Source organism: Canis lupus, chromosome 2 (genome assembly GCF_003254725.2).
Source record: "Canis lupus dingo isolate Sandy chromosome 2, ASM325472v2, whole genome shotgun sequence".
Classification (NCBI taxonomy): domain Eukaryota; kingdom Metazoa; phylum Chordata; class Mammalia; order Carnivora; family Canidae; genus Canis; species Canis lupus.
In genome coordinates, this window is record NC_064244.1 from 61,294,009 (window position 1) to 61,307,662 (window position 13,654).

Here is a 13,654-nt window from a genome sequence, read left to right on the forward strand (position 1 = left end):
ATAATATGCAAGGGCCATATTTATGTTTCTCATTAACAGACAGAGAGAATATTGAGGCTTAAGGGGAGACTTAAGGGATAATCCAATTTCCTCATTATTATTTTTTTAATTAAAAAAATGAAAAACTCCAAAACAGAGAGCAAATACACCAGAGGCTCAGGATGTCACAATTATTGCCTGGAGCATGGGAGCCTAGGAGGCTGAGACTGGAATTTTGTCTTCTGGCTGCTTTAGTATGCGGAATCCCTGTTCGTATCTACTGCTGTGTGTATGTAAGTTACTAAAGCCAAAGTGCATGTGGGACTTTGTGGTATGGTCTCCATCAGGAGGTCCTTGAAATCCACGCTTTGTGAAGTGCAAGAGAATGATGCATCAAAACAGTTCTCTCTAGCTCACCAAAACATTTTTGGTTGTTGAGTATAAATGGATAGTTTTTGCAAACAACTATGGGCTTTCAAAAATTTATAATTTAGTTAGTACCAGCCATTTATCAAGTACTGAGTTAGATGTTGGCTCTGTGACAAAGTAGAGAGAGTCCCTACCTGAGGACAACGCATATTCTAGTGGAGCATACAGTTGTAAAATAAGCTAAAATAATGACATAATTCCACAATATGAAGGATGCTATGGAAGAAACAAATATGGTGTGTTAACAAAATAAAGAAGGGAGGGGAACTTCATTAGGGTGATCAGGGGTGACTTGCCTGAGAAAGTTCTGCTCACATAGAGAAGGAGGGAAACTTGCAGTGTCTGAGTCAGAGAGGGTAGTCTGTGTAGAGGCCCTAAAAGAGGAGACAGGGCAAGTCCAAGGAATTTGAATAAGGCCTGCAAGTCTGGGTTTTAGGAAAGAGTAGAGCATCATATTTGTTAGCATACTACCCATATCCCCAGTCCTTCTGGCTTCTCTGGGCATGCTGGGTCTACACATTAATGGGTTAGAGGGACCAGGGAGTTGATGTCCTAGGACTTGTTCTCAACCTCTGGCAACTGGGACCCAGTAGATGAAGTTCAAGCCTCCTGCCCCTTGGAAGAATTACCAGGTGCCATATTTTGTACTCTCCCTCCCTGTAAGGAGCCCTCAGGGGGATTGACATCCCCCCTTCCATTATGATACATTGCTTGATAACATACCTTTTATTGGCTTTCTTCCCTTGACTGCCTTCCTTCCCCATTCCCTCACCTACCTACTCCCAAATAAGCTATTTGGACTCATACCCTTATTTCAGGGTCTCATTTGGGGGAAGCCAGCCAAAGATCAATGCACACCTGGTACAAGTTGAGGTTGGAGATGTAGCAGGTGCTAGACCATGACATGCTTTGCACACTTTGTAAAGAAGTCTGAATTCATTCTAAGTCTGATAGGAAGCAACCAAATGCTGTTAAGGGAGTGACTTGATCAGATTTAGGTTTGAAAAAGGATACCTTGAAATGCAGGTGAGCCTTCAAATGAAGGATTTAGAAGACACCTGACAATCTATTTGAACCTTTACTGTATAGGAAAAGAAAGTGAGATCCATAGAAGCAGTGACTTGCCCAAATCACATAGCGGTAGAGATAAGACAGCAGTGAGAGAGATCTCTTCTTTTTTTTTTTAAAGACTTTATTTATTTATTCATGAGAGAAGAGACACAGAGACAGAGGCAGAGACATAGGCAGAGGGAGAAGCTGGTTTCCCCTAGGGACCCCGATGTGAGACTCAGTCCCCGGACTTCAGGATCATGACCTGAGCCAAAGGCAGACGCTGAACACTGAGCCACCCAGGGATCCTGGTGAGAGAGATCTCATGACTCCAACTGTTTAGGACTCAGTGGTGGCTCTTTGTCTCCGATAACCTCTTAGAGCAGTGTCATCCAAGACCACATTTGCTAAGAAAAAGCAATATGAATTGAATTTTGCATTCAACATTGTGCTGCAGAGGACTGCATGAGATAATTATCATTACATGCGAGACAGTTGAAATTGCAGGGGAGAAAAATGGTTAAGACACTGGTCCAGTTATTATCAAAGACACTGAAGATTTTTACTTTGTGATAAGTAGCAGGATAGGGCATGATAACCATTTGCAAATATTTGTAAAGGTGCAGACAGTGAAGAGGGCGAGAAATTACTTAGCTTACTTAGAACAGTGGAGAAAAGCTGAGAGTAATGAGGTGGAACAAAAGGGAAATATTATTAGCTGAAGAGTGGGAAAAGCGGCTTTTCCATGAGAACCAGTCGGTTGTGTTTACCCACAAACCCAATTGTGTGAGTGAATCTTTGGTTGTGCTTGAAATGAAGAAGAAGAAGAAGGAGAAAAGAAGGAGGAGGAGAGAAGGAGGAAGATGAGGGGGAGCAGGAAGAGGAGGAGAAGAATTAGAAAGCTTTATATCAGCAAAATTTCAAGTATTTCTTGAAATTATTTTCTCTTTAGCCCCGCTTTTCAAACACATCTATTGTAGTTCAAAACATAATTATTTTACAACGGTAAAATTCAAACTGCAATGCAGTTTGGTCAGTTGTAGGATGGACCAAGTCCCATTGCTCTCTTATCAATCAGAGACGGATAAATAAGTGGACTGTAAACCGCTATTCTCTAATTGTTTCACTTGCTGATCATGGCTTTAAGAGAGAATATGTTACCGTGATTAATCATGGTTTTAACATGTTGTACATTTGTGCGATTTTTAAACTATATATTTAATAAAAGGGGGGGGGGTCAAAGTTACCAAAGTACTGAATCTTCGCCTGAAGATCTAAGTTTCAGTGTGAATTTGAGTGGTTAACATTGAATTAAAAACCAAACAAAAAAACCCAAACAAAATAAAAAAAAAACCCAAGCTATTGTTTTTACCTAAGTTTGTTTTCAGTGGATTTAAATGGCTATTATTGAATATGATTCACTGGTAATTGAAGCTCTTTTTTCTTACTATATTTGGATTTGTTGGATATGCCGGCATTGGTAATACCACAACCTATTAAAGCAACTGCAATCTGTCTACACAAGAAAAAAAATATTATACAACAGTCCTTGTGAGCTCTCAATGTGTGTGTGTGTGTGTGTGTGTGTGTGTGTGTGTGTCCCTCTGAGGATAAAATGCTACAGATGGGTTGTACAGTGCTTCTCTACTGGCTGACCCTCTTGCCTGCGTTGTCCTGGGTGTCATCCCCGAGTGTAATTTCTTAGCACGCTGTTTGCTTTGTCTTTAGTTAAGAGCCAGCAAAATAGCTGCTATAATTATATCTCCTTAAGATGATGCCCATTTGATTGAGGGCTGGGCTGAAAATATACTCGACATTATCATATGAAAAAGCCACACACAAAAAGCCCCGAATTCACACTGCAGAGTGAACCCAGCTCCAAGTGATTCCAAATGAAGTGACAAAGTGCAAAAGGGGTGAGAACACTTATTTGACCACAGACCCACTGAAATATCACTTTGATGAATGCAAACACATTTATCATATGCACTGAGAGATGTTTTATGTCACTATCCCCGTGAAGGCTGTTTTAGCTGTGAGGAGTAGAAACCCACCCCCAGCTGGCTTAAGCAAGAAAGAGAATTTACTAGAAGTATTCAGGGGTAGGGACAGAATGCACAGAGGGTGGGGATTAGAATTGAGAGAACTGTCCAGACTCGAGGCTAATTCTTTTGGCTTCCCTATGGGGTCATGTGGTCTCGCATCTCTGCCTTGCTCTCTGTTACCCTCTCACCCCCTTGCAGAGGCTGGGTGCTCCTTGCTTCTTCTCTCTTCAGGTGTCTACCCTGTGGCCTCACATTGTGCCACTTCAATTGCAGCCACATGTACAGCCTCAGATCAGTGTCCTTCAGTTCCAATTATAAATTCTGGGAGGGGCAATTTGATAAGTATAGTTAGGGTCGTGTCTTCTCGTCCACACAGTGGTTACCATATCGTGGGGGACTATTCGAGTCCTCCAGACATGGTAGCCAGGCTTAAACCTGTGGAGAAGGGATAGTTCTATGAAGAAAGGGGCTGTTGTAGGAAAGATGATTACCACAGTTATCTTCACTTATCATCCATGTATTCTTTCCTTCATTCATTTGACAACTCTCTACCGAGTACTGACCATGTGCCAGGCAGTGGAGATGCAGAATAGAACAGAGATTGACTGAGAGAAAAAGGAAACACAATGCTCGACCTCGTTGAACATTCTAGAGTGGCGAGACAGAAGAAAATAAATAAGTATAATTAGGGAGATTAGAAGGTGATAAGGACTACAAAGCAAAATAAATCAGGGAAGGGAAAGAGGAGTGCCAGGAAGTCGGAGAGGTGCAATTTTAAAGGGTTTGGTCAGGAATGCATTGCTAAGCAGGTACTATTTGAGCAAAATCCTGAAGAAAGCAATGGAGGAAATTGTGAATATTGGAAGCTTAATTCTGAGTTTATTTTTCTTAACCACCTCCCAAAAGCAAAGGTTGATGATTTTAAAAGTTTTTTTTTTTTTCCCTTTGAAGTTCATTATAAAGTAGGGACGGTCCTGTTAATTCAACATTTATATTTGCCAAATATCTCAAAGGTCTGTTACTGGAGATACCAGGTATAAATCATGTTTCCTCATATTTCCAAATTAAATAATGGACAATGCCAGTACTGGTTGGAGAAAACAAAACAAATAAACGAACAAACAGGTAAGCTCTGAGTCTCACCCTTGAAGAAGGGAGCGTTGAAGTCATGTGAATCCAGCCAACCTGGACCTTGAGATCAGTAGGTACAGTCAGGAAAGTTCTGGGAAAGAAGCAGGAGGAAGGTTGGTGAGACAGGCTCTTCTCTGGAGTATTTCCAGTCAAATGCATCTGGGCAAGAGCCAGCTGTACATTTTAATGACTTCTGTTCACTTATTATTATTTAACAGGCAATGAAAGCTTGAGCAAAGTAAAAATTCTCGAATCTTAATGGCTGTGTGCCTATGTGATTATCACTTTCCCTACTTCAAAACTGAATGATGGCACACCCATGTTAATAGCAGCATTATTCACAATAACTAAGGAGGGAAGCCACCCAAATGTCCATCAGTAAAGAAAGTAGGTGTAGGTGACAATGGAATATTCTTCAACCTTAAGTAGGAAGGAAGTCCTGACACCTGCTATAACATGGATGAGCCTTGAAGACACGATGCTAAGTGAAATAAACCAGACACAAAAAGACAAATATTGCATGGTCTCACTTATATGAGGGTCTAACATAGTCAAATTCCTGGAAGCAGAGAGTAGAAATGTGGTTATCAGGAAAGGAGGGAGCTACTCTCCATTAGGTATAATACAAGTTTTGGTATTGCAAGATGGAAAAGTTCTGGAAATGGGTTGCACAACAGTCTGTGAGTATAGTTAACACTCTTGAACTGTATATTAACATGGCTTATGTTATATGGTTTGGTATTTTTACACAATTTTTTAAAACGATGTTAGGATTAAAAATGAAGAAATTGACAGCATTGTGGGGTGGCTGTACCAGTCCTTGACTGCCCATCTCCAAACTTCTTGCTATGTGGACTTTTTTTAAAAAAGCCGGACTATCATTTTATTAAAAATAAAAGTAGATCAAAGCTCCCAAAGCCCACTGACCTCATCAACTGGTCTTAAAATTTGGGTCCCTATTTGCCCTTTACTCTCCAGAAATTTTAGCCAATCTGGCACACGTAGCATTCCAGAAGCCTTGTGTAGCCAGCCCAATCTCCCAGACTCAACTGTGTTCTCCAGCAGACTTTCATGATACCAATATTTGGGACAATTTTCCCATTCTGCAGGCCCGTATTTCTTGTGGCACTCCACTCTTCCTGCCTCATACTTAGGTGTAAATCTTTTCTCCTCAATTATACTGCAAGTTCCTTGAAGTCAGGAAACATGATTTAAAAGTCACTGTATCTTCCATAGGACCATCGAAGTGCCAGGCACATAGCAAGTGCTTAGACTGCAGATAAACAAACCAAAAACATGGTTGGAGTTTTCAATCAAGGCTGAAATGGAAACATATGAGCTTTTTAATAACACTACTCTAAAATAGTATTACTACTACTATTTTATTTTCAACTTTGGGTATATGGAATGTTGATATGAATCAAATAGAAGTCTCTGGGGTCACATTGATGAAGGAATTCACTGAAGTCAAGTGAGTAAGTTGCTTGGTTGTTCCATACCATTAGCTAGTTAAGACCAATAACATGGAACTGGTCATTTTTCCATATGGCATTTTCATCATATAGACCCAAAATTTGTAATTTCTTACAATATGACAACCCCTATTTTTAAAAAAGATTTTATTTATTTATTCACGAGAGACACAGAAAGAGAGATAGAGGCAGAGACACAGGCTGAGGGAGAAGCAGGCTCCATGCAGGGAGCCCGATGTGGGACTCGATCCCGGGTCTCCAGAATCACACCCTGGACTGAAGGCGGTGCCAAACTGCGGAGCCACCAGGGCTGCCCGACAACCCCTATTTTTAATGTTAATTTTATGAAAGTAGTACTTTTGTGTCTGGGGATGGAGAAAATACACAATAATAGAACTATGACTAATTCAGCAATGCTTTAAAAATCTCCTATATCTTATTAGTCGTAGCACCTTCTACATATATTTGAAAAACAGCAGAATTTTGTTGTGTGATACATAATATTTATTCCAGCAACAGATAATCCATATAGATTTTCCTAGTAGTACATATAGATTTTCAGAGCTCTTTCCAATGGAACCATTGATATAAATACCAATTGACTAATAAGTATCTCTCAGATGTCTAGCTTTTGTGCAGCGGAACAAAGAACTAGATTCCGTTTCAACACCTTCTAGTTAAATGGTTTACTTTTGTTATCTACTTTCCCTGGGCAGGATATGAAGTCATGCCCTCATAATTCTTGGAGAAGTCCTTCACTCATGGTTTTACCCACTTTATACAGTGAAACAAAGATGGTTTACTAAGAGGTCATGTAAAGAACATGTGTCCAGCCAACTACAAATAACTTTATGACAGCTCGACAGTATCTGGTGTTAATGGTCAAGGCCTTCTTGATTGGATCTTGCTGAAACTCTTGCTCCGATGTGCCTGCCTTTTGTTGTTATTATCTGATGTTGACTTTTATCACACTGATCCTCCTGTGAACATTATACCAGCCAAACCCTTTAATCTGAGTTTAGGGCCACTTCTTCATGGAGGCCTTGCTTGCTTCCTCCCAGCCTGAGAGGTTTCTGCTTTTCTCACATCATGATTGGGCTCATAATTCCAGCCATCAAGATGGTATGCCACAGAGAGCAGAGACTTGGTCCTGTACATGTTTGCATTTTTAGCACATTGTGGCTGGTCAATACACTTTTGTCTTCTAAACTCATGAGGACCCATGCTCTTTCCTATCAAGTTCTCTATATTCTGCTGATCAGTTAATTGTAGAGAAATCTCAACTTCACTCCAAAAATTACTCAGAAGTCAGAATTAAAATGTAGTTTCTATCAGTTGTATTTGCTTAAAACACTGGTGTCTGTTTTTTTTTTTTGTGACTGTCCATATTTATGCAAACGTTGGAATCCATTCATGTATTCTTTAATGTGTGATCTGTAAAGTGTCCTAGCCCTCTTTACTGCTCTACAGTTATTTTTCAATAACTTTTTTTTGGTTTTTGGTTTTTCAATAGCTTTTTAACCTGTCCCCTAGAATGTAAATCCTATGAGTACAAGGACCTTGTTTACCTGAATTCTGTGATATGCCTATAATAGTACATGGCAAGCCCCTGATAAATATTTCTGGTATGAATGAATGAATTACTATTGACCAACTAACTAATATAATTGTTTGGAGGAGGGTTATGATATGGGGTATGATTACAGTGCTCCACACAGAGGAGCGGGAAAGTAAACTAGCTACCACTACTGTTGCCTTTAGCACCACCAAGACAGAATAACAAGACCCACTTTTGATGCATGTGTTTGCCTGGCTTTCCAAACTGACTCATTTTTCTTAAGGAAATCTCTAACTCCTTACATTCTAATCTCCCTAATATCTAATGTGTTATTCCCTGGACACTGGATTTTCTGTCTTACTCCCACTTCAAGTTCAGAAAGAGAAACAAATGGAGTCTTGCAGGGACCTGGACACAAAAAATGTGTATTTACTGCTCCTCATATTACCCTCATCAGCAGTGTGGATTGTGGAGGAGGATAAATGAAGACATTATGGTTCAGGTTTGATCTCATTCCCCATTTGCATTCCCTAACAAAGAACAAGTCTGTGTTTCACTGTGATTGTATAATAGGAAGTAAAGGACCGTGGCTTATGTTACTTGGAGTTGATTTAAATTTTTATGAACCTGATACCTCTGAAAGGCAATAATCAAAATGAAACCACGGTAATTATTTTCATTTGAAAACATCAGAATGGTACCTCATTACATTCCGGTGAGTGACTCAAGAAGTATAGGAAGGCAAAGCATAAACTCCATTTTGAAAATACATTTCTTAAAATATTCAGCAAAGTCATGGAAGGAAGTACAAAGCCAGAGGTGACAATTTTCAATCAATATTCCAAATTCTTTTAATTAAGGATGTCTTGGGATTGCAGACTGTTCTGGGACATACATATGTATCTATAATAAACAAGATGTATTTTGCAGAAATGGATTTGGGTTTTGGCATCGACTTGATAGGAAGATCAAAGCACTAGCTGGCATTAGAAGGATTTAGATACATTTGTCATAGGCAGCTGTTATGCTAATCTCATTTATGCAGTTGTCAGCTGATAGGCTCTGATGAGCCAGCTGAGTGGGAAAATCATTATTCCATCCCTATTGTGATAAGTGTTATTTATTACTGTCAAATGGTATTAATGTTTGATTCAAAGATGGGGAGTGGGCACCATCTACATGAAGTTCATCCATTCATGGTCAACTGCAACAAAAGGAATCGCTGAATTCCAGCCAAACGAACTTCATTTCTGGGTGAAAAAAGAATAATGGGTTTAATTTGCATATGTTTTAAAAGGGTAATGAAGTAATATGATGTTTATCTTGGTTGAAGAGTGGTAATTTTCATTGGCGGGACTCCAGCCTCGTTGGAGCCATTGTGAGGCATTTACTGTTGGGTTGGTGTGGAAGGACTTTTCAAAGCAGCAGGTGCATTGGGGGTTGGGGGGGCAAGATGATTTATTCATTAGGCCAAAAATGAGCAATCTGGACATCTATCTTTTCTTCATCTTCCTCAGAAATGTATTTATAACTAAATCCCCTCTCTCTTCCCCCATGGTGGTGATATCCCTTGATTTTCACATTCCTTTTGTGGCCTTTGACAATTTAATTATGTGAAATCCCTAACCCGTCACTCACGTCATTTCTGTTCCCCTTTTGTTATGATCAGATTTGCTGTTTCCACTCCATCTAAACTGATATCTGTACAGGCCTGGTGTTTTGGAATGGGGTGTTGCTTTCTAGCTAGGAGACAGTTAAGGATGGCTACCAATGGCTGGGGGTTTGTTCTTAAGCATTTTGTTAAATTAACTGCTCAGCTGAGCTCTGAGTTGTTAAAAATGATTCCCCTCTGTTTGGAGACTTGCAGAGAGCTGTCCCCCTTCCAATACAGCTGCATTGGTTAATGCCGCTTTGGATTATTTTTCTTGTGTTAAAAATACAGATAACCTAATTATAGCGCCTCCCCAGTTCCCAAACGCCTCACTTAATGACTCATTAGTGCAGTGAGAACACTTTCCATCGCTTGCTAAATAATATTCTGTTTCTGAGGACTTCATTTTCTTTTTTCGTATTTTCTCTGAAGAAAAAAAGTTTGACTCAACATATTTCAGAGCCTTTAGATTTTGCTGATTGGCTACATTTCTATAACAAGCTGGTCACTTTTCAGGATCCAGCTTCTCCCTTCTTTTTGGGTTGATAACAATGGGGCCAGATGCCTTTGTTCAGTGGGAGAAGCCACGGGTCATGAGAGTTTTGTAAATCCTTGAACTAAAAGAAAACTGTCTTCCCTCTCACCCAGGATTTACTGTAGCTTTACTGGAATTCAGAATCTGCCATTGTACGACTTCATCCACCATGTTTCCCCAGAAGCCAAAGTAATGCCTGGCCCAGAAGGCCCTCAGGAAATATTTGTTGAATAAATGAATGGACCTTAGGAAGCTTACAGCCTAATTCAAGAGTTGGCAAACTTTCTGTGAAGGATGAGATAGTAAATATCTTAGGCTTTGTAGGCTATATGGTCTTTGTTGCAACTCTTCAACTATTGCTGTAGGGTAAAAGCAACCACAGGCCTAAGTAAGTGAATGGGTGTGGCTCTGTTCCAATAAATCTTTGCTTGTTGATGTTGATATTTGAATTTTATCCCATTTTCAGAGGCCATGAAATATTATTTTGATTTTGATTTTTTCCCAACTAAGTTGAAAAATGTAGAAGTCATTCTTAGCTCATGGCCATACAAAATGGATGGTGGGCTAGATTTAATCTCTGGGCCAAAGCTTGCTAATACAAAGATATCAAGCACAGAGCCACAAAGGAATTCAAAGGAGTGAGGACTCACCTCCAGGTAGATAAAAGGTAGCTTCATGTAGGAGGCAGTCTTTGCAATGAGCATTAGGTCTACAGAGAAGAGTGGGGAAGATTTGCCATAGTATGGGTTTCTAGACACCCAGGAAATGTCCAAAGGACACTGACTCCTGAGGATTATTTATGATTGACACATTAAAGTGGGGAATTCACTCTGTTGCAGAGATGAGATCGAGAGTAAATTTTTGAATGCTAATATTCCTAGGGAACTTCTCATAGGAGAGTATGTTAAATACCTGGCCAAGCCTCTCCATTAAAGATCTATGATCAGGGGCACCTGGGTGGCTCAGTCAGTTCAGTGTCTGTCTTCAACTCAGGTCATGATCTCAGGGCCCTGGGATTGAGCCCCATATTGGGCTCCCTGCTCAGCAGGGAGTATGCTTCTCCTTATTTCTCTGTCCCTTCCCCTATTCATATGCTCTCTCTCTCTCTAACAAATAAATAAAATCTTTAAAAAAAATCTATAACTAGAGTAATATTAGACCCTAAGAGCTTCTCTCAGCAAGTGGAGTCAATGAACCACATGAACAAAAGAACAAGTGTGACAAATTAATAAATACTGTCTTGAATGGAATCTGGCTCTTGTTGGCCTCCCTGGCTTCCTCACCATCCTACATACTTTTCACCCCAGTTTCCCCAGAGTACCATGCTGTCTCATACCTTTGTACATGTTGTTACTTTTTTTTTTTTTTTTTTTTTTTAGCCCAGATGCCTTTTCTTCACTTATTCCCTGAATATCCATGGGGTTACGGAAGGTACACTATATGAATGAAGGAGACTGGGTGGGGTTTGGGACAAACTGGAGAGTGTTCATTTTGTCTAAAGAGGAGACTGCTGCTCAGTTTCAGTCAATTTTTATAATGCAGGACTGTGGGCTCTGTGCCAATACTCTTCCAATATTTTTCAGAGAAATGGGAAATCTGAATTTTTAAATACTAGCAACTTTAGTCTATTAAAATACAGCTGAGGATCAGATCTGATCCGTGCCCCAGTAGTTTGCTCTCTCTAAGCCAATTCTCCCTCTTCCTCCTCCTTTAGAATTCTGTTCAAGGGTCTCCTTTGTTTTTTGATACATTGTACATACAGCATGGTGTCTTCTCATGTGGGCCATGATTCTGACTGGACTCCTTGGCAACCCCAACTGGATAATGGGAAGAGATGGGGATTAGAAGGCACCAAGTTTAGCCCTTCTGCTTTGGTCTCTTGCTGCCCTTTTGCCATCAGCTAAGTTATGTGAAAGTCACGTGTCATCAGATACAGAGATGATGATGTTAAGTAAACATTACAGCATCTCCTTGCATGCTCCATGAAAGCACGACTTGAGTTTTATTTAAATCTGGAAAACTCAAGTTTTCTCTAAGCAATCAGTGTGTGTGTGTGTGTGTGTGTGTGTGTGTATTCTCTGCAGTGGTCCTCAGGGAGTGCTCTGCCTCATTCACAGTCTACCTCTTTCAATGGAATATTCATCTAACCATTGGCTCTCCTTCATTTTCCTTTCATCCTAGTTTATCCTTCTGTTTGTTTCATACTCTTGTGTTTCAGGTATATTTTTTTAAAAGAAAACTCAAATACTCTTTTTGACATGACAGATGATATAAATATATAAATATAAATCATATTTAATTTTATATCGTTCTAGGCTATTCTCTGAGTTAATCACAGAGAATGGCGGGAAAGTGAGCATGTGGTGTTTTTTTGCCTTTCTTAGTTCACACTGGGCCCATCAGTAATGTTCTACATATAAATACTTGGTAAATATACACTGAGTGATGAATAGACAATGAGATATTTGATCATGCCAATCAATTTCCTTTAAGTAATCCATTTAAAGTGGCAAATAAATTGATGAAGCAAACCACAATTTTCATTATTGAGAACGAAGATGGGGATTTGAGATCTACTAGCTTCTTCACCGTATTTATAATTTTATTGCTAGAGCTCTATACCAGAGCAGTTAACGAGAATAAGTTTAAAGAGATTGAAATTACATCACATTATAACTGACACTTCTAGGATTAATTTTACAACTTGTGATTTTAATTTTGGTGAAAATGTATTTAAAATTATCTCTTGTCACCATCTCTTATTAAACATAATGAAACTTGATGATATTCTAATAACATTAAACTGTTTTGGTAGTCACTGAGGTTGGTATGAAAAGACTATTCAAGCTAAGAAAATAGTGGATCAGTTTTGAAAGAAAGAATTTGGGGAGCTTTGAGGAGCTGAGTGTTTCATTCATCTCACACACTACGTTATCGCTCACACCAACGCGTAATTTAGAAGATATTCTACATGTTAGAAGAACCAATGTGCAATTAATGGGGGAGGGGGATCAAAGACATTTTAGCCAAGAAAGAAACAGGAAGAAATCAGATCACGTCATTGCAATTTTGTATCTATGCTCCAGGCTGATGTTTATTATTAGCAGGCCATGAAAAATACTGGGTCCCCCAAACTTGGTAAATAAAACTAATGATGCAACTAAGTTATCGCATTTACCTTTTTAGATCTTTTTTGTCTTCTTTCTTCCTTCGTTCATTTTCCGTTTCCTTTCTTCCTTCCTTTTCCCTATCTGATGTAGGTCGCAAATCCATGGTGTGATCTTCCTCCTGGATCCACTTTTTCCTCTTGGCCAGATGAAGGAAAAAAATTATTTTGGGGTAAAATGACATTGCAAAGAGAGAGAACTCAGATAACAGCTCTCATTTTTCCCAATGGTGGAGTAATAATTGGCCTGAATGGGCCTACATTCCCAACATTTGCTAATTCAGGGACTTTATGTGCTCAGTACTTTCCCTTATGCTCTTTTCCAGAAACTTAAAGACTTTTCATAGTGCTTTTTTGACTCTCTCGGGTCACTCCCTTCTCAGTCTTTAACCTCATTCCCAAATGTAAATTATGTTAATATGACAAACATGTATTGGACACTTGCTATATGTCAGGTGTCTGCTGGGCATGGGAGATTGTGACCAGTATGAGCATCGATATTTTTTATCATCTAGGAGTTCATTGCTTAGTGGGTAAAAAAGATAAGTCAACCAATATTTCTAGGGTAATCAGATAGGTGATATAAGAGCCCATGACCTAAACGCAATAGGAACAGAGAAAAGAATGATTGGAGAGGG